This window comes from Camelus bactrianus, chromosome 5, assembly GCF_048773025.1.
Source record: "Camelus bactrianus isolate YW-2024 breed Bactrian camel chromosome 5, ASM4877302v1, whole genome shotgun sequence".
NCBI lineage: Eukaryota > Metazoa > Chordata > Mammalia > Artiodactyla > Camelidae > Camelus > Camelus bactrianus.
The window spans coordinates 11494533-11516762 of record NC_133543.1 but is presented as its reverse complement, the minus strand read 5'-3'; positions in this window follow the sequence as shown (position 1 = coordinate 11516762).

The window sequence follows — 22230 nt, the reverse complement described above, 5'->3', positions numbered from 1 at the left end:
AGCATTATGACACAAGCTTCCTGCATGTTTGTTACATCAGTGACCAAACAGACAGGTGCCCATCATTCTGCCTCTTGCAGCATCTTTCTGCTGTTCTCTGTTAGTCCTGACATTGTCTGTCTTCCCAACCAAGCTTATGTCCCTCTTGCCCAGAATCCTTTTGGGTTGAGCCCATGTGATGATGTCAGGTAGGCAGGGACCAGGGTGCTGATGCTCAGATTTCCACATGGGTCTGGCTAAGTGCCTGCACATCCTCACAGCCAGCACCAGCAAGTGCAAAGACCCTGTGCCCTGGGTGGCGAAAGGAGTGCAGGCTCTGAGGACAGCTGGACCCTCTCGAAAGCCCACCTCTGCCTTTGATCACCTGCGTGGCCCAAACAGATTATGTACTCGCAGGAGGCTCCTTTCCCTCAGCAGACCATACCCTTCAATCCAGGTCTGAGAACCAAGGCAATGAGGAGAAATAATTTTTGTGAAGATCCCAGGATGGTACCTGGCACACAGTAGGTGCTCAATAAATTAGAGATTTCTCTTCTGCACAGATGGAATGTCCACTAGCTTAAGACCTTAGAGGTCACATAGAATGGAATTCAAATCCTGCCACTTACAGCCTGTGCGACCTTAGTGTCTCATTTAATTACACTGTGCCTCAGTTTCCTCAAAAGCAAAGCAAGTATAATAAAATCTCCCTCATGGAATATGCAATTTGTGAATTTACTATGCAATTCTGGAGTCAAAAAAATCTCTGTAACATAATGTTTGGCAGAGAACCTGGCTCCTGATCATTCCTTTCCCCTCTCCCTTCCCAGGCTCTGGGGCAGGTGCTTCGCCTTTTAGGAGGTCATCATCAACACAGCAGGTGTGCACTTGGACATCCTCGGTGCGAGCTGATGCGAATGCCTGGTCCACCCAGGACATGCGCAACCATGGCCCAGGTGGCTCAGATGTATTTGGGGTCTTACTGCTTTTAGCAAGTTAATGGTTCATTAAGAGGAAGGGATATTCAGAGAACAACCCGACATCCTGATAAAATACCAAATGACTTTCAGTGTTTGATTTATGGGCAGAGCTGCTTGCTGGCTCCTGTCAGAATGGGCTGGAATGATAAACACACACTTCCTTCTGGGCCTTGATGAATGACAAGGAAAGCTTGTCTCATGGAGGCAGTGAAGCCATCCCGTGGGAAGAGGACTGTCACCGAGGGCATTAGGAGAGCCTCACCAGCCTCCTTGTGGGAGGACAATTAACAGAATTAAAAGTTAGAATTTTAATTATCATACAAATTAGCAGGAGATTAACCAGCTCGTATTTTACAACGTGTCTTGGTGTGGCGTGCTGCCGGTTATGTTTTATGGCAAATCTTTGATTAATTGAGACACAATACGAAGGTATAAAATCCAGACTCCAGCTGAATATTAATATCTCCCGTCCTCCCCGGGCTGCCCCAAGGTTAGAAACTGGGGGAAAGAAAGATGAGTGATGGCCGAGGACACACACCCACATGTGCAAGCACAACTCTCCGTTGACTTTATATGAGATGTCTGTTTGCCTTTTCACTTTCTCAGTGTGGACACGAATCTTCTGTCCCCACCTCCTTTTTTTTTATCTGACCCCCCCCCCCCGACTGCTTTCTGCCAACTGTCCTTTGGGTGGGACCCTTCTGAGTACATCACCTGACTCTAGGCAGATATCGCAGGACCGAGGGTCGCTGCAGAAGCATCAATCAGAACTCCTATGTCTACATGTCCACCCTCCCATCCCTTCCCAGGGCCCGGGACCAAATGAAAAAGTGGCAACTGGAAGATGGTTTTCACGGGGTCAGCCCACTGAGTCTACAGTTCCCTGCCTGTCGGGGCTGGGTCACTCAAGGCAGAGTGAAGGGCTTCAGAGACAGAATCGGACAGCTGACCAGAACTGCCTGGTCAAAATAACAAAATGAGACTTGGCACTTTGCTGTTCCAAATACACAGAGGAGTTTCGAGTTTGCAGGCAACTATTCCAGACAGGGAGCTTATGGAGGAGTTGGAAGGGAAGGCAATCAGTATGAGGCCAAGAATAAGTCTCAGAGGGAAGACATCCACTATCTGGGCATCTAATAAACATTTCGCATGTAACATGCCTGACCCTGAGCAACTGGTCTACCCCAGACCCCTCATTTCACCCCCACATCTGTTCCTCCCACTCTCTTCTCCGTTATGGTAAATAGCACCTTCCAGATGCTCAAGAAAATTTGGAGTCAGGTCTGTCTGTCAGCAAATTTTGTAGGTTCCACTATAAAAACACATGCAAGATCCAACCACTTCTCACTGCTCCAGTTTAAAACAGCTCCACCTGTTACCGAGTCCAAACTCATTCTGCTCGCTGCATGACAGGCCGATAAATTGGGAGACAAGGTGTTGGGGCAAGGAATAGTGACTTTATTCGGAAAGCCAGCAGACCGAGAGGATGGCAGACTAATGTCTTGGAGAACCATCCTGCTCCAGTCAGAATACAGGCTCCTTTAATACAACAAAACAAAATAAGACAAAACAAAACAAACAAACAAACAAAACCCAAAGGGCAGGGGATGTGGTTGGTTGTTGCAGACTTCTTGGTGTAGGAATTCTTTGTTCCTGCAGCTGTCCACGTGGGTCAGGTCATGGTGCTCCTGCAAAACCTCCAACAAGACAACTGTTATTTATTCTCTATTCTGCAACTTGTTATCTTTACTTGAGTGCAGAGCTAGCAAGGCTAAGCCTAGGAAACAGGGCACAGTGGTTAAAGCCAAAGGACCAGATCCAATATAGAGTCAGACCCGCTCTTTTCTATAACACACCCACTGCTGCCTGTCACCTGGGTTATCTGGGTCGCTGCAGTAACTTCTATTCTAGGTGATGTTGGTTGATTACCAACAAATCTGCCAGGATGAACCTGTAAAAATGTAATTTGAATCATGTTACCAAGCTGCTTAGAATCTGATACCTGAGTCTCAGAGTAAAATCGGAGTCAGCATGGTGGCCTGCAGGGCAAGATGAGCTGGCTCCCTTGACTCCTCTGGCCTCTTAAGAACCCACTGCTCTCCCCTTGTCACTCCACAGGCTTTGTGCCTTTTGTGCTCGCTCTGCCCTCTGCCAGGAGTGCTCTTCCCCTTGGCAACCACGTGGTCCAGCTCCCTCACTTCCTGGCAGCCTTTGCTCAGATGCTCTCTTCTGGCTGGAGCCTCCGTTAGCCACCCTCCCTAACGGGGGATGCTCTCCTCCTCCAGCTCACTGTAGCGTGGGGTCCTCGCCCGTGGTCCAGGCGTTTCTGATAAATGTGCAACAGCTGACTCACAGTTGGGGCAATGAGGTGGGCTCACCAAGTTGTACTGCTTGCTGATTTCTGCGAGGTAAACACTTGCACCAAGGCTAATTTTAAGCAACCAAAGGGATGACAACTGCCTTCCAAAATTCCTGAAAATACATTTGGCTTTCCCAAGCCAGTATATTTGGCTACAGTGTACTTGGCTTATAGTCCTTTCCTGTTTGTTTTCTTTAGCACCCATTCTCGATACACTATGTATTTTATTCACATATCTTGTATATTAGCTGTCTCTGCCACTGGAATATACTTTACATGTGGGCAGTAATTTTTGACTGTTTAGTTGACTGCTCTGTTACCCAGCTTCTAATACAGTGCCTACTGCATTATAGGTGCTCAATAAAATTTTGCTGAATGACAATATTAATGAAAGAATGAGTACCCACTGCTCATCAGACACTGTAAGTTTGGGGATACACAGATAAATAACATAGGATCCTTGGCTTGTGTCTAGCAGTGAAGACAAGCCTTTGTAATACAGTGGAACAGGGTCTAGAATAAAGGTCATTCCTGGCAGAGATAAGAACATGGGAAAATCGTAAAAATCAGATTTAATGATCATCAAAATCAGACTCAAATATGAGAGATGCTTGATTCTGCTGTAAATGCGGGTATGATTCTCTGACTAGTCATTGTATTTGACCAAGGGTGGCTGGAATATTAACTTCTAATACTCTTTCTCTTCCTCCAATTGTAGATGTATGCTCAGGACATGATGGTGCTTTGGTAACTTGACAAGTGCCTCTAAGTCTTCATAATGGATGCTGGCTGGACTGAAACACATAACTTAGGGCAAAGCCTGTTGTGTCCAAATGTACCAACCAACCAACCAACCAATCAACTAACCCTGGAGCCAGAAATAATTTCTAAAAAGCCTTAATGTTCCAGAACAAAGTAAAGTGAGGGCAAGTTATTTATGCCTGCCTGGGGGCACCTCCTGGCCCCCACTCTGTGTGGTGTTTGTGGGTGGTAGAGACCTTAGAGAAGGTCACACCCACTTGCATGCCTTTTAAAACACGGTGGTCCTATTTATTAGCAAATGTTGTCTCAGAGGAACATGACTCCATGAGGTCAGTGTTTCCTTCATTTTGAAGAAGAGTGAGGAGGGAATGAGGAGAAGGGTGATGCCTTTTCTTCCCCTTTGTGGATTTTTAGTGACTTAATGCGCAGTTTGTCCCAGGGATGGATGTGTTTTAGATTACGGCAGGGAGAAGGAAATGAATGTTTATTGGCCATGCTAAGTTTCTTTGTTCAACACTGCACACATAGAAAGACCAAGGGTTTTGTTGACAGAATTCCACAACCTGGGTGGTAATTTGGAACAGAATATAGCAATTCCTAGGGCAGAAGTTTCTCGGTGTTTATCCAGCATCCTATGTGGACTGAGTGACCTGTGTGTGTCCCTTCACATGCACTCTTCACTGTTTCCCACCCTGCTCGGTGCCCCCAGAAGCTGACCTAAATGGACTGAATCTGCAGGCTCCCCATTGTCTGGCTTCTGGTTTGGTTGGGCCCATGAGAAGCCCCAGGAGGAGATCAGAGGGAGGAAGGAGAGGGAGTCAGGCTGTCTGTTCTGCTGGCCTCCTCTTGCCAAGAAACCAACGCAGCTGTCCACCCTGGGTCAGAACTGCTTCAGTTCCGCTCCCTCCATGAGTGTGGAAGGTACCTCTGTGTGCCTGCTGGTCGCTCGTCTTGAAAAGCTTGGTAGGAGTTACTTGGAGACAAAAGTGGGTGCTCCTTCAGATGAGTATTGAGTCTCCTGTTTCCAATCAGTGGGCATCACAGGAGGGGACCGCCTCAGACCAGATGTGCAGCCCGAGGTCCCACAGAGGCTCAGGCACACTTTCCCAGAGTCCTCGGGGACTTGCCCCCAACACACATTTTCTTTTACTTTTTCTGCTCACTCCTCTCAAGACAGTTTTCTCTACACTTCCCTGAGGTTCAAGGGACTGGGACATGGGAAAGACTTGTTTTACATTGACCATAAAGGCAGTAGGCTTAAAATGTCACCTATAAGATTTTCCAGCTTGAGTGGGTCCTGCTCCTTAAGGTCTGTCAACCAAAGCCACTGAATCCAAGCCCAAGCGTTTGGCATTGGCGAATTCCCATGGAACTTCGAAACCCTATTTTTTGGCTTACTTTCTTGGTTAAAGGCTTTAATTTTTAAAATTATCTGGGAGTTTCTCTCATCTTCAACCTTTAAATGTTTTCCATGCAATTAAAAAAAAATGCAGCATTTAAAATTATTTTTTAGGAAGGCTGGTTCAAGTACTGGAAACTGGAAGCACAAGGAATGATTCTGAGATTATCTAGTTGAAAAAATACCACTCAATTTATTTCAGAAGAGAATTGACAACACCTTTTTGGATGAGGGAACACAGTTAAGAAGTCAGTGGAACCTAGGGGTGTTTTTTGCAAAGGGATATTTGTGATTCAGTTCTCACCTTTATAAACACCCCTCTTCTCCTTTCTCCAGCAAGAGGGTCTGCAGAAAAGCCCCCTTTGGGGGGCATTTCAAAGGCAGAGGACACAGAGTGCTCAGGCAGATTGGTCCTGTCCTGGTAATGATTTTTTAAGAAGATCAGGAATGCCTGGGTGAAAAGTATTCAGTATAGATAAAAATAACAATGAGATAACATCTTCACCTATAAATTAGAAAATGTTAAAAAAAAAGTTTGCTCCAGTGTGATGTGACAGGAACTCGTACTTATTATTGTAGAGTAGAACATTTTTGGAAAGAATTTGACAACATGAATACAACCTAAAAGATAATTATACCTTTGGGCCTGTAATTTAACTTCTAGGAAATTATCTTGAGTAAAATCTGAAGTGCTGAAAAATGCACTCTGCGTAAAGATTCATTTATTCAATAAATAGTTATTGAGAGTTACAAGGTACCAGGTATCTCTCTAAGTGCTAGGAACATAGCAGTGAATTAAAAACCAAACCTCCAAGGCATGGACGTTCTTCTTTGGTTGAGGGATGGGGGTCATTCCATAAACAAACAAGGAATTCAGGAGGTAAAGTAGCACTGAAAGTGCCTTCAGGTGGTCCATTTCTGGCCAAAATGAAGTAAACCCATTGTAGTCTGTTTTTCCCACTGGTTACAACCAAATGCACTGGACAAAAACCAAAAAGCAACTATGTGAGAATTCTAAAAATAATAAGAGCAGAGTCAAAATTCCCAACATGAAAAAAAAAGAAAAGAAGAAAAAAAAAGACCAGGAAGGTGGCTGTGAGTTCCCTGTATTTTTTTTTCTTCCTCCCTTCCTCCCTTCCTCTCTTTCACTCTTTCTCTCTTTCTCTCTTTCTCTCTTTCTTTCTTTCTTTCTTTCTTTCTTTCTTTCTTTCTTTCTTTCTTTCTTTCTTTCTTTCTTTCTTTCTTTCTTTCTTTCTTTCTTTCTTTCTTTCTTTCTTTCTTTCTTTCTTTCTTTCTTTCTTTCTTTCTTTCTTTCTTTCTTTCTTTCTTTCTTTCTTTCTTTCTTTCTTTCTTTCTTTCTTTCTTTCTTTCTTTCTTTCTTTCTTTCTTTCTTTCTTTCTTCCTTTCTTCCTTTCTTTCTTTCCTTTTCTTTCTTTCTTTCTTTTCTTTCTTTCTCTTCTTCTTCTTTTTTCCTTTTACTTCTCAGTTTTGATCCAAGGATGAACCAAAATGGGAAACTGTCTGTAATAGAAAAGAACAAATCTTACTCCATATGAGATCTGTTCCTTTGGCTCTAACTTTGCTTCCTGGGCTCAGTCATGCTGGTTTGGCACCTTTTGTCAAAAAGATGTCGCCTAGAGCCTGAAATAGACAGGAGAGCCCATTCTCAAGGCTCTGACCTTTAAAGATATTAACACTTTTGCACTCATAAAGATAACAAGTTGCAGAATAGAAAATAACGTTTGTTTTGTTGGAGGTTTTACAGGGACACCATAACCTGAGCCACGTGGACAGCTGCAAGAACAAAGGATTCTGACACCAAGAAGCTTGCACCAACCAACTACACCTCCCCCCCTTTTTGGTATAAAAGGAGCCTAAATTCTGACTTGTGGAAGCTAGTTCTGCAGGACGTGAGTCTACCATCTTGTTGGTCTGCTGGCTTTCTGAATAAAGTCGCTATTCCTTGCCCCAACACCTTGTCTCCGATTTATTGGCCTGTTGTGCGGTGAGACGAATGAGTTTGGACTCGGTAACATATACAGCAAGTGCTGTTGGCAGAAACTCCAGGGAAAGCCTGTGTCTAAGGATAGACGGTAAGGAAAAAGCCTCTGTGAGCCAGGGAGCATAGTGAGAAGCCTCATAATTGTTCTTCTTCTTCCTTTTTTTTTCCTATTTTTTTTTCTCTCCTGGCTCTGATCCAAGACAAGTCATATAACACCCTACCATCGAGTAGACAAGAGGACCTGAGATTCCAAGAGGAAAACCAGCCAATCAGGAAGAGGAACTGGGAAGAGTGTTTCACAAAGAGCATGTGGGGTATTCCAGATGTATTTTTTCTCAGCACTTTGTCCCAAAGGCAGACACAGCCATGCGAAACAGTACAGGTTGGGAACACTCTGAGACAACGCTGTATTTCTGGCCAGAGGAACCAGGAAAAGGAGCCCTTGGGAGGTAGATGGTATAGGGGGAATCTGAGAGAGAGAGGAGCTGGAGAGGATGACTGATCTATGTATGAACCTCCCTAAGCTGAACCTGTACAGAACATACCCAGATCAACCTAGCAAAGGCTTTGAAATAAAGCACCATGGAAACCACAGCCCAGGTCCTGGACAAATCCTGAGTGGCATGTAAGGGACAGACCAGAAGTGTAGCCGGGACTGTGAGAACTGAACCGACACTGGAACCACTAGGCAGAGAGTTAAGGAAGAACCTGCCCAAGTTGACTGCTTATTAAACCACCAGGAAAATCAAGATTCTTCAGAGAATTTTAACATGACCCAGAGTTGCATAACATAGCATTTAAAACTTTCAGAAGATGTGACCAATCCTTAAGGGAAAATACAATCAAAAGCAGCCAGTCCTGAGATAACTCAGATGTTGTAATTGTCAGACAGACTTTAAAGCCACTCATGTAACAGAGAACATGTGATCATGAGGTAAAGGCGAGCATTTTGAAACAGGAAAATATGGAAATGCTTTGTGGGGAAATTGAAATTATAAAAACAGAACAAAATATAAATTTTAGGACTGTAAAAGGCAATTTCTGATTTATTTAATTACTAGATTGACTCAAGTAAACAAAGATGAACTTGAAGGCAGAAGAATAGAAATGATCTAACCTGAAGAACAGAAAGTAAAATGTTTGAAAATAAAATGAACAAAGCCTCAGGGATCATTAGGATAAAATGAAGTAGTCAAATATTTGTGTCATTGGAATCCCTAAAAGAAATGAGAAAGAGTGCAGTGCTAAAAACAAATAATATAATGAAAGTGTCCCAAGTTTGGTGAAAAATATAAACTTATAAATTCAAGAATCTCAGCAAAATTCAAACAGGTGACATGAAAAAATACCATTCACATGGAAAAGAATAAAGTAGGACTTCTACCTCACACCGTATACAAAAATTAACTCAAAATGCATCATAGACTTTAATGTATAGTCGCTATTAACTATAAAACTCTTAGAAGAAAACCTAAATATAGCCTTCATAACATTGGATTAGGCCTTGGTTTCTTAGATATAAGAACAAAAGTAAACTGGGCATCATCAAAATAAACACATTTTGTGCTTCAGAGGACATCAAGAAAGAGAAAAGACAACTTACAGAGAGGTAGAAAATATTTTCAAGTTATATATCTAATAAGACTTGTACCAACAGTATATAAATAACTATTCAATAATAAGAAGACAAAACCCCAAATTTTAAAAATGGGCACTGGGCTTGTATCCAGAAGGAAATCTACTTCAGGATGACACCTGCACCCCAATGTTCATAGCAGCACTATTTACAATAGCCAAAACATGGAAACAGCCTAAATGTCCATCAACAGGTGACTGGATAAAGAAGCTGTGGTATATTTATACAATGGAATACTACTCAGCCATAAAAACCGACAACATAATGCCATTTGCAGCAACATGGATGCTCCTGGAGAATGTCATTCTAAGTGAAGTAAGCCAGAAAGAGAAAGAAAAATACCATATGAGATCGCTCATATGTGGAATCTAAAAAACAAAAACAAAAACAAACAAACAAACAAAAACAAAGCGTAAATAAAGGACAGAAATAGACTCACAGACAGAGAATACAGACTTGTGGTTACCAGGGGGGTGGAGGGTGGGAAGGGATAGACTGGGATTTCAAAATTGTAGGATAGACTACACTGTATAGCACAGGGAAATATACACAGAATGTTATGATAACTCACAGAGAAAAAAATGTGACAATGAGTGTGTATATGTCCATGAATAACTGAAAAATTGTGCTGAACACTGGAATTTGACACAACATTGTAAAATGATTATAAATCAATAAAAAATGTTAAAAAAAAATAAAAATGGGTAAACAATTTGAATAGACAGTTCTGCAAGGAATATAAACAAATTTCCAACAACCATGTAAAAAGATACTCAACATCATTAGCCATTAGGGGAATGTAAGTCAAAATCTCAACAAAATACCACTGCATATTCACTAGGATGCTCTAATCAAAAGGACAGGAAATCAACAAGTGTTGGTGTGGATGTGGAGAAATTGGAAGATTCAGACACTGCTGGTGGGAATTTAAAATGGTTCACCTGCTTTGGAAAAAAGTCTTGTAATCAAGAAACACCCTATCGTCATTATCAGTGATCATCTGATATCTGTAATGGTGTCTGTAACTGCTTAACAGTATAGCAGTTTAAAGAATTTTTCTTAATTTCTTGCTGACCAGGGTTAGGCTGGAGAGGAGGGAGGCTTGGGTGGCCCACCCAACCCCCTTGTGGTGCTGTGAGCAAGGATCATCCTCAGTGCCCTCCTCTTGACCCCTTGTGGCTTCCTTATATCCTGTTGTTTGAGCTGCAGGCCTTAACCTACAGCAGGAGGTTCCAGGCCTCAACCTGCTTAAAAGGCTAAAAGCATTTATCAATCTGACTTTAAACTGCACAAGTTTTTCTCTAGAGCTCTTTTCCATGGACCCCCTTCCTAGGCACCCTTTGTTCTAGATACAAGAACATTAAGAGAGTCCCAAAGCTGGAAGTGAATTTCATATCCAGCAGAACAAAGGGGAGCACTGTATCTGCAAAAAAAAGAACAACGTTGCAACAATGTGTTACCCTGTTTTCAATCTCTATGGGAACTAGCTCCACTCCTTTAATTCTTGAATTGTTTGTTTTCTGAAGGGGAGATAATTAGGTTTCTTCACTGATTTCTGCTTGGAAGAGGTACGGGAGATTGAACCCAGGACCTCCTGGGTGCTGAGCATGCGCTCTACCACATGAGCTACACCCTTCCTCCTAATTCTTGAACTTTTAACAAAACCCCTGCCTTCTCTCCCCAGCAGGCTCACAGTCTTAGAGGCATTAGTCCACTGTGACCTCCTTTGCCTGCAAAGAAATAAAGCTGTCTTCTCTACTTTATCCAAAACTCTGTCCTTGAATATCAATTTGGTAAATGGGGAATGGAGGCTGAGTTTCAGCAAGAGTCTTACAAGTTTTCAAATGATTAAACAGAGTTGCCATACGATCCAGCAATATCACTGTTAGATACATATACCCCCCAAAGATGAGAACACATTACACACACAAACATAAATTGTACACAAATGTTCACAGCAGCATTACTTATAATAACCCCAAATTGGAAACAATCCAATTTTCCACAACTTGATAAATGGGTAATCCACGTTATATCCTTACGATGGAATATTTGGCAGTCAAAAGAAAGCACTAGTGCATACTACAACATAGATGAACCCTGAAAACATTACGCTGAATAAAAGAAGCCAGTCGCAGAGAGCCTCCTTTGCATGATTTTATTTATATGAAATGTCTGGAATAGGCAAATTTATAGAGACAGGAAGTAGATTAGTGGTTGCCTAGGGCCAGAGATGACGGGGATTGAGGAGGTAACAGCTAAGGGAAGCGAGGTTCCTTTTTGGGGTAATGAAAGTGTTCTACAATTTACTTTGATGACGGTTGCCCAACTCTGAATATATTAAAATCTACTGAATTGTAGTAAATGAGTGAATTGTATGATGTATGAATTATATCTCATTAAAGCTTTTAAAAAAGAGTATCATTTTCTAAAAAAAAAAAAAATCAAAGATCTTTAATGCATTCAGAAAAATACCAACATATTACTATGGTGGAACAACACTCTTTATAAATGCAAACTTCTTGTCAGAAACCACAGAAGCCAGAAAGCAGTGAAGGAGCATTTTTAGACTGCTGAAAGGACAACGTTGCTAATCCAGAATTCCAAATCCAGTGAAATAATCCTTGAGAAATGAAAGCAAAATAAAGTCTTTCTTAGATGAAAGGGAACTGAGAGAATCTGTCACCAGCAGACTTGTGTAAAATGAACACTATGGGAAGTTCTTCAGGAGAAAGAGAAATCAAACCAGGGGCATACTTGGCTCCTCAGGAATGAAGGAGAATATAAATGGTAAAGATCTGGGGAAAGATAACAGACCATATTTGTCTAAGTTCTTTAAAATATGTATGAATATTGAAGGCAAGAATCACAACACTGGGGAGTCCAATGTATGTAGCTCCAAAACATATGGCGGCTCTGACATGAAGGAGAGGGGTAGAGTCCCTTGTGATTTTAAGACTTCTGTTTTATTTGAAGTTGTAAAATACGGTACAATGTGAAGTTTCACGTGTTGATTATGACACCTATAAAAAGCACTTAAAAATACAAAGAGATGTGGTCCCAAAGCCATGCTGGGGTGGTGATCCAGAGGACGAGGTGATGTGATTTCACAGTAATAACCCACTGGATGGATGTTCACCTTTCTCCTCCCTATTCTGTTCCTACTTCATTTAAAATGATCCTGGTCACAACTCAGCTTATTTCTTGACCCATTAGTGGGTTGAGGTCTCTAGTTTGACAAATGCTGGTACAGGCTAGAACTGGTCATAAACTGACATTTGAAGAAAGAAATGCTGGAGAAAGTGCAGATTGAGAAGTAACCCATTACAAGTCTCCAATTCACCCAAAAGTGAACTGGGAAAAAAGTCTGCTTCACAGAAGGAAACTTGATTATCCTGGACTTAGTTCAAGGTGAAGAGAAAAATAGCAAATGAAACATAACCCACCACTGAGAATTCCTAACCTGCACTTACACGCGACTAGGTCCAGACTTTAGATAAGATCTTAGAAACCTCAAGCTAAAAATGTAATTTAAAGGGGACCTAGGTTGGTAGTACCCATGGATACTGTCAGAATCAAACTGAAATTATCCCTGGAGTGATCATTTTAGACATCAGCCTTAAGGAATTCTCAAAAGTAAAGTTCTAAGGGACCTGAGCTCATAACTGCAAAATTCCTTAAACATATGAGGAAACTGGCCACTATGCACAGGAGTCAGCAGAAACAAACCCCTGCAGAACCAGACCCACAAGCCCTTCAGATGCTGGACTTACCAGATCCAAAACATAAAATAAGGATGTTTAAATGTTTAAGAATGTAAAATATGGGGTTGAAGGTGTGAACAGAAATCAGACACAGTCAAGACTGACCAGCCAGCTTCTTTCTTATGAAAAAAGCAAAGGGAAATTTACAATAAGAAATATGACAATGGAATGCCCTCCTCAGCACATTTCTCTGTCATTTCTGCTTGTTAAGGGCTTAACTCTGATCAGCTGCTTGGACTGGCTTGGATCTGGATGAGGAGAGGCTCTTCTGGGGCAGAAATGAGAGGTTTGTGTCTTATGTAAACCTAGCTTCTGACCCCATCTTAGTGGGCTGGACAGTGAACCCAAGGCTTTGAAATGTTGCTGGTGAGGGTAGACTGGTCCCCCTCCCTAAAGAGGGAGAGCCTGTTCTCCTAGGTTCTTCTGGGTTTTATCTGGGTCCAGGAGCTGTTCTGTAGAGGGGTCTGGAAGCCCCTTCTGCCCCTGGTAGGAATCCAATTGTCACTGCTCCTCCACTCTGTCTGTGGAAGTGACTGATTTTCCAGTAGCTGCTGTCTGCTGATGGGGGTGGGAGTGGAGTCCTGGAGGGGCCTGGCTGTCTAGGAGGGATGGAGAGCAGTGTCCCAAGTCCCACCCCTGACCTCGACACCCTCATGACAGCTGTGTGTGGCCATCGGCCAGGCTGAGCCTTGACCCCTCTGCTGAATGACTGTCCTGAGAGTCCAGTCTCCAGAAGCCTCCTGTGATTAGAAGACAAAATCAGCCAGACTCCATGGTCAACCTCCTCATTTAGTTTAACCCTCACCACAACCCCATAAAGCCATTATGGTCACCAGGGTCCAGCACATGAGAAATCTGTGATGAGAGATTCCATGGTGGAGTTTGAACCCTGGTCCACAACGACTGGGAAGCCTGGCTGGTCCACCACGATGGCGCCTCCCAGTGGGCATTCCCAGTTGACTCAGCTTCAGAGGAGGGACAGCAGTCCGATGTGGTTGCAATCTGTAGAAAGAGTTGTGAAATCGGCTGTCGGTGCCTTGGCCTTATGATTCGTGTCTCTCACTTAAACAGTTCTCTCCCATTCTACATTCTAAGGGGGGCTGCTTCCCAACTAGCAAAAAGGTGAGGTGGAGAGCAGTCTGCTCTAGGACTTCAGGGGGTCGGGCGGTTGTCATTTGGCATGAAATTTTGATCACGTGACCTCACTAGGGCTTTAGTTCCTTCTTTTACAAGATTCAGGGGTTGAACTGGAAAATCTTGATGGGTTATCTCTGGGTCTAAGACTTTGTAATTCTGTAAATAAATGGCGGATAAGCTTGCGTTGCTTCTGCCTTTGCAATGTGCTTCCTAACAGGTATTGATCTATTATCTTTGGAGAGTAACTTTGATAAGGGCATCTGTTCAATGCTTTGTGGTTTACAAAACTTTCATAAGCAGCACTCCATTGGGTATTATCATCCATTTTCAGATATGCAATGTGAGGTTTATAAAGGGTGAGGACTTGCCCAAGTTACCAGAGATGATAGTGGTACATTCAGCCTCTCAGAAACCCAGGCCAACCTGATTTCATGTCTATGGCTTGACCGTGAAATTCCTGGCATCAGCAAAGACAGAAGTGTTTTGAGGGTCAGCAGGAAACTTTCCAGAGCTCCCAGAATCCTTAGACGTTGTAATTGCTTAGTTAACTTTGCTTTGCAAGGTCTGTGCAGAAAAGTGTGGGCATGCCCTGTTTGTGAGAGCATCGTGCCTCAAACACAAGACAGCCCAGAGCGTGTGTGGTGGCCCTTCACCACAGAGACTTAGAGCACCGGTGATGTCTGGATAAGAAGAGGCCCAGGTCCTCATTGGGTGTGAGACCAGCCACCCTCCCTCCAGTTTCCAGGTGAGGAAAGGGGGGCTTGGAGAGGCTGGTGACTCGCTGAGATAGCGCAGCAGTGCTTGGGGCCACACACGCTTTCTTCTCCCTGCCTGAGCCCAGCTGTCCCACCTACCTGACTCCTGTTTGCTTACTCCTCTGTGATGTCCTTCCTCCTCTGGCGCCACTGAGCTCACCCATGGGTGGCTTTGCTGAGCCCTGTGTGGCATGAGCCCAATACAGGCCAGGCTTCCTACAGAAACTCATTTCCAAGCCATCCTCCTCTTCCGGAGGTAAACACTCATGCACCTCCCTCTACTGGGATGTTGTCTCCTGTCCTGCAAGGGACACAAACAGGAGGCAGATGAACATGTCGTGGCCACTTTCCAGATGTGACGTGGTGGATGAAAGAGATTACCCCGTCTGGAATTCCCTGCTTCTGCTGTGTTGATTGCAGACGGAAGAGGATCTAGATGGTTGTCTGAGGCCATATATTCTGGGTCAGGGCTTCATCGTGGTTCAGTGAGCTTTCTGCTCAGTATAATCACAACTGTACCACAAAAAAAATCCTTTAACGCTGCAGAGTCCACGTCCATCAGAACGGGCTTGTTCCCTCATGAGAATTCATTCGCACTCTCGGTTGCAGGCAATCCCAGGGAAACTGGGATGTGCACCAGTGATTTCTCTGCATTGCGCTCCTTCTTAAGTCCCCCGAGACTGTTTCCAGATGTCAATGTCTGTGTTCTTTAGGGGGCTTCTGTGTTTCACTGGAGTCTCTCAAGGGCTTTGTTCCAAGACCCTTATGGACTGTGGCCCCTCCACCCTTCCCTCTCTCTTCTCACCCCTGCAGGCTCAGCACCATTCAGCTGAGGGCTTGCCAAGGCAAGTGCAAACAACCCCATTTATTCAATCACCCGAGGCCGGCTGCCTTTGCTCGTTCTGTGCTCCTCACTGCTTAGCTCCTATCTGTGAATTCCTGCCTTTGATTTTTCTCCCTTAGTCTTTGGTTTCTGGAGACTTATCCAGACCTCCTTCCTGGATCCTGGACTTGATTTGGGATCCTGGCTTCAGCATCCTTGAAAGAGAAATAATAAAATGGCCACATTTAGGCTAGCTAATTCCTGGCCTTATATTTGCCGTTTGCTTTTAAAATGATCAGCAAGCCTGACTGACTGGATATATATATAGAGAGAGAGAGCCAGATTTGACACTGTGTTCAAGAAAGTGGAGTATTATAATCTGTCCAAATCTGGGTCATGAGAGCACTGCTGTGATCATGGGGTTAGAGCAACTGTCCTGTGGCCAGGTATCCGAATGCTGGCTGTACTGGAATATATACACGAAAATGCGTATGTTCTTGGTGATATAAAAGTAACGCGCCTACTTTTGGGTTATAGAAATCCAGATGGGGAGATCAGGAAGTACTGGCCCAATTTTATCTTTTCCTAAATGGTTTTCCAGTTTTTCAACACAATTTATTAAAAAAAAAAAATCTCTGTTTCAGTGAAAAAAAAAAAAAAAGGAATAGCATACGAGGACAGCCACTGTGGCAGCCACAGCCTGTCAGGGGCAGCCATGCAAAATATCACAACATTCAGTGGGAGCGTGGGGAACAAATGTGCCCCACTCAAGTCTTCCTGCTCACTTGGAGCCTTTTTTCAGTCTTTTAAAAAAATCAATTAAAGGATGAATTCCCACGTAATTGCAGTCACATGTGCTCTTTGTCTCTGCTGTCCCCGGTGTTCCAGAGGGAGGAATTCTCCCTCCCTCGCCCCGGGCATCTTGACAGATCTGGCTAGACCTCGGGCTGCAGCCAAAGAAGGGACCAGAGCATGGGCAAATTGACCCTCATGTGACTGGCGATATTTCCTAGGACAGCTTGTGTCACCTGTCAACATCATTACTACCTTCATTAAGAGGCAGAACGGGGACACATGATTTTCTTTAATATAGGATATAAAAGGCTTAACGTATGTGATTTAAAAAATGGCTTGGGGTTTAAGGAGCTTGCAATCATACACATTAGCCACTCCCAAGAAAAGCAAAAACAGTAGGGCAGTTGGCCCCAAGCAGGGAAAACATAAGCACATTTGCACAGAGAGCCAGGAAACCATTTCCATTTGAATCCCAGCATTGTTTCACAGATGGTCCGCTTGCCCGATGCATTCATTAAAGGTGTGACTTGGCTCCAGGGCCCCCAGTGCCCTGTGCACTGCTTAAGTGTTTTCTTCCCCAGCCTCTTTAGAGAAAACAGAAAGCTCCTTAAAAATAGCCCGCCACAGAGATAGTTCTGGTTTGCGCAGGTGAGTGTCTGCGCAGAAGGACACGTCTTGTTGCTAAGAATACGATACTCGTTGCTTTACATTAAACCATGCACAGATTATTTATTGCCTTTGTTAAAAGCCAGTTTACTTCCTGCTATTGATAATTGAATCCAAAGCCCTGCCATGCATCACTAGCACGCCTTCAAGGAAACACAAGAGACTGTGTGCAAACCGAGGCTCCAAGGCATCCGTGAGAACAGGTACACTTGTAATTCATATTTTAGGCACCTCTCATTTCAATTAGCAAAATATGTCTATTTCTTCCTTTCCCATATTGTCGATCTCTCACGAAGAAACCATCTCTTTGCATCCTGCATAAGGAGAATACGTCTTAGAGATGCGCCGATCTGCATTAACTGTTATCCGGAAACCTGAATTATGGAATAAACAACATATATATAATTACATAGTTATTTCTAACAAGATATTAACATGGCTAAGAAGGTTGCCAGCAGCTGTAAACCACATAATGGTTTTCTATTTGTCTTTGCTACAAGGGAAACAGAATGGCCCTCATGCCATTGCATTGGATAGTTCATCTCAGCGACTATGTTCATATGTTAAAATATATATAGTTTATTTTTTAATTTTATTGTTTATTGAAGTGTACTTGATGTACAATGTTAGTTTCAGGTGCACAGCGAAGTGATTCAGTTAAACATGTACATGCATACACATATTTTCTTTTCAAATTCTTTTCCATTATAAGTTATTATAAGAAATTGAGTATAGTTCTCTGTGCTATACAGTAGGTCCTTGCTGTTTATCTATTTTCTATATGGTAGTGTGTGTCTGTTAATCCCAAACTCCCAATTTATCCCTCCCCTGCCTATTCCCCTATGGTAATCATAGTTTGTTAACCATATGTTGAAAAAAGACATTAATGTAATTTCAGTTTTTGATGGACAGTGGCTCAGTCGAAGGTCCCTGTTTGTTTTTCTGACTGTCTCACTGATGCTGAATTGTGACTGAAATATTAAACTGGGGAAGCCAGATTTCATCTTTGCCTGCTTGTGTTACCTTTGAAAGAAAGAAATGACACTAGCAGGTGCTGGAGTGATGATTAAATTGGAAGGTTTTTGAATCTGGGCACACCTCTTGTTGTCTCACCTGGAGATGACATTCTTGGGGATCTAATACCAGCCAGGTTAGGCTTCCCATCCCTTGGGCAAGTATTTGGAAGAGGAATGATGAATCTTCCAGGAAGCCTAAAGACCAGTTGATCAATCTGAGAATTAGAAACTGTTAGAAGTTTGAACATTAGTTTTGAACATCAGAGGTGGCCCAGGAGATGGTCATCACCTGTTGGCCCTGTGCTGGTGGGAGTAAACTGAAGGAGGTAAGGTTGTGGGCGTGGTGAGGCACCTGCAGCTCCCGCCTCAGGGATGCTGTCCCCAGCTGTGAGAGTTTGCACAAAGAACGTGCCAAGAACTCCCTGGCTTCGTGTTCCTCCTACAGACGGATTAAGTGGATGATACCTTACCTCCTTGGCTCACAGAGGTTGCAGAAGACCTGAGGAAATGATGGTTACTAGAGTGATTTGGAAAGTTAAAGGTGTTGGGAAGAGTGTAACTCCACAGGCCAAAGAAAACCATGCACGTTAAAAAAAGCATTATGAAATGTAAGGGCCCTAAGAGATGCCTCTCCAAGTTGCCCACATAGATGGTCCTACGCCCTCCATAAAATATGTCCTAGCTTTCTTGCCTCCAGTTCTTTGCTTAGCGTTGTCTACGGGAGGAAAGTTGAGTCAGTCTTTGGACACTATGTCGCCTTCTAGTGACTCACCTACAGAACAGAGGCGATAATAACGTACTCCTGCGTTATTATAAAGACTGAGTGAAACAAAATGTGCCAAGTGCCCAGCACGTAGTAGGCATGGGATACACGTGGGGTAGGTCAGTAGGCTGTAAGCAGAACAGACATGAGCCCGTTCGTACAGAGGGCCAGGGAGCCATCTTTATTATTTCAGCTGTGTTTCTTCCCTGCTCCGTCTTGCGTGCTCCCTTCAGCAGAAAGAGCCACCTGAAGTGTCTCTGTGGGGCATCAATCTTTTCCTGACCCAGCCTCCCTGTCCCCAGAGTGACTTCCCTGGGTAATTGGCTGTCAGGATCTGGTTAGTGGAGGTCAGAGCATGACGCAGCAGGCCACGAGGGCTTGCTGTACAACTGGCTGTGATGACAGAGGTCACTCAAGTTTCAAAAATGCTGAGCTGCCATGAGAGAGGGGCCTTTTCTCCCCCTCCCTTGGAAGCGTGGCTGCGCCAGCCAAGCTGAGGAGGTGTACCTTGGGCTAAGGACTCTGCCAGCATCAGTATGAAGAGAACATCTTTAGATTTGTGCTCTCCCCTAAGAACAGCTTGGGGACCAGCAGCAAAGTCCTGGGGTGAGGGCTAGGGTCCCAGAGATAAAACTGGCTTTCAGAGACCCAGAATTCCCTTGTAGAAGGGTGGGCCGTGGATGTGTGTGTCTGTGTGTGATTGGTGTATTGCATGTATGTGTGTGTGTTCTCATATTTAAAAAGACTGCCAGAGCTTCCTGTCTCTGGTGCACCTGCCGGGGTGCCTGAGTTGCTTCCCGTCTCATTTCTGGGATCCTGTTCACTGGTATAACTGAAGAGAATCAAATCAGTAGCCTCAAAGACTACAAATAAAGAGTATTTGTAATCTCAGAAGAAATATACAAAGACCTGGAAATTGTGAGAGAGAAACCAAGAGACCCAGAGGACAGAACCAGGAGGTCTAACATATGGGTAGTTAGGGATCCAGAGGAAGAGGGAACAGATGGGGAAGAGGCGATGGCTAAACAAATAATAGAGAAACTTCACTCATCTGAAGAAAATCTGTTCACTGATCAAAAAGGCTGGATGCTAGGCAAGATGGTTACCTTTCCTGGAAAATTTCTGAAGTCCAAGGACAAAAGGAAACTCACATGCATTCAGACTGCATGGACAATCTATTAATAAAGGAAAATGAATTGTTTTCTCATTTACAATAGTAGGAACTAAAAGAAGAACCTTAGAGATCATTGTCTTCAGTGACAGTGACCCAAACCCGGGGTCCCTCCCTCCTGTTCTGCCACCATTCCCCTGTCAGGCCAGGAGAAATGCATTTGTAGGTGCCTAAGGAGTCTGAGAAGAAATGCAACAGAAATGACCCAAATATCTAGGAATCAATAAATAAAGGAAACACACATCAAGAGCTACAGATAATAATATACTCAAATATAAACTTACAGCCTCTAATGTCATCATTATTAAAGAAAGACTGATGATAAAGGAGCCAAGAACCCACATTAAAAGCAAAATAGAGAAAAAATAAGAAGAAATTTACTTTGAAAAAAATATTTCAAATGAAACAGAAAACAACAAACAAAATCTGTTTTTTGCTTGTTCTTAAAGACTAACAAAATAGACGACTCTCATAAGATCAGGTAAGAAAAAAAAGAAATTTGGAATAAGAAAAAATAAAAACCACAGATACAGAACACCAACATTATGAGACTATTTTGCCCAACTGGCCAAAAAAGAGGAAATGGATAATTTCCTATAAAAATATAGAATACCAAAATTTCAAAAGAAATAGAAATTTCGAGGAAAGGCAGTTATCAATCAAGAGGAAGGAAAGATGACTGGCAACATATCATTAAGCAGAGTTTATATTAAGAGATATTGTAACCCAGCAGGACCCTGTGGGGCCTTCCCAGGGCAGACCCCTCCCCGTATCCTCTGCTGCAGCTCCTCTCTGAAGCACCCAGGTAATAGTATCTCTTGTATGTTTCCTGAGTGTTTCAGATGCTAAAAACCACCGCCACAGGGAAGAAATTAACTACTTGATGATGGAGAGCACGTGGCCCCCAGCCCTCTAGTGCCTGGGGGTTGGTAGTGTTGACTACCCTGTTCCCTCGACATCAACCAGTCAGAGAATCGTGCACGAGCTGATCACGTATCTGTGATTACCCTCCTCACCTGCCTTTAAATAGGCTTTGCTGAAATCCTTTGGGGAGTTCGGGCTTTTCTTGGGCATAAGCCACCCTGTCCTCCTTGCTCAGCCCTGCAATAAACCTTTTTCTGCTCCAAACTCTGACATTTCAGTTTGTTTGGCCTCACGGTGTGGAGGGCACATCAACTTGCTTTGGTAGCAATATTGTGCAGCAGTTCATCTAACCTTTAAATTGTGTACAATTCCAGTGTTATTTATGCTGTACCTCAGTTATTCTCAAAGTGCAGTCCCTAGACAAGCAGAAATGCAAATTCTTGGGCCCCAACCCAGATGTGCTGCATCAGCAGCCTCTGGAGATGCGACCCAGTAACCTGTGGTTTAACAACCCCCCCGGGTGATTAAGTGTGAGCACCACAGCTCTACAAGATGATAGAAAAAGTAAAAGCTTCTGTGGCAGGTGCGTGTGTGGTTATTCTCTCTCTCTCTCTCTCCCTATCTGTCTGTCATCTACCTGTCTTTTTATTTTAGGTGCACAGATTGTGCAAGTTCCTAAATTGCTAAAAGCTTTTTAGTTTAAAGCTGAATGCGTGTTGAATTTTACCACTTACTTTTCCCAGGTTCTGTTGAGACAATCATATAATATTTTCTTCTTTAATTTGATAATGTGATTTATTTTCACATTAAAAAAATATTCCATTCTCATTTGCAGTAAACTTTAAAAATATTGTTCAGTTAAATTTGCTGATATCTTGTTTAGGGTTTTTGCACTAATTTCATGAATAATATTGATCTCTAATTTCTTTTTAAAAGTATCTTGATAAGATTTTCGTAACAGGGTTATGCAGGAATCATAAAAATGAGTTGGGAAGCGTTCCCACTTTCTCTCTTCTTTAAAAGAGTTTGCAGAATGTAAAAGAATGAAATTAGAACAGTCTGTAACACCATATACAAAACTAAACTCAAAATAGATTAAAGACCTAAATGTAAGGCTGGATACTACAAAATTAGTGGAAAACACTCTTTGACATAAATTGCAGCAATATATATATTTTTGGATCCATCTCCAAAGTAAAGGAAATGAAAGTAAAAATAAACAAATGGGACCTAATTAAACTTAAAAGCTTTCATACAGCAAAGGAAACCATGGACAAAATGAAAACACAACCTACTGAATGGGAGAAACTATTATGCAAATGGTATGATTGATAAGGGATTAATATCTGACATATACAA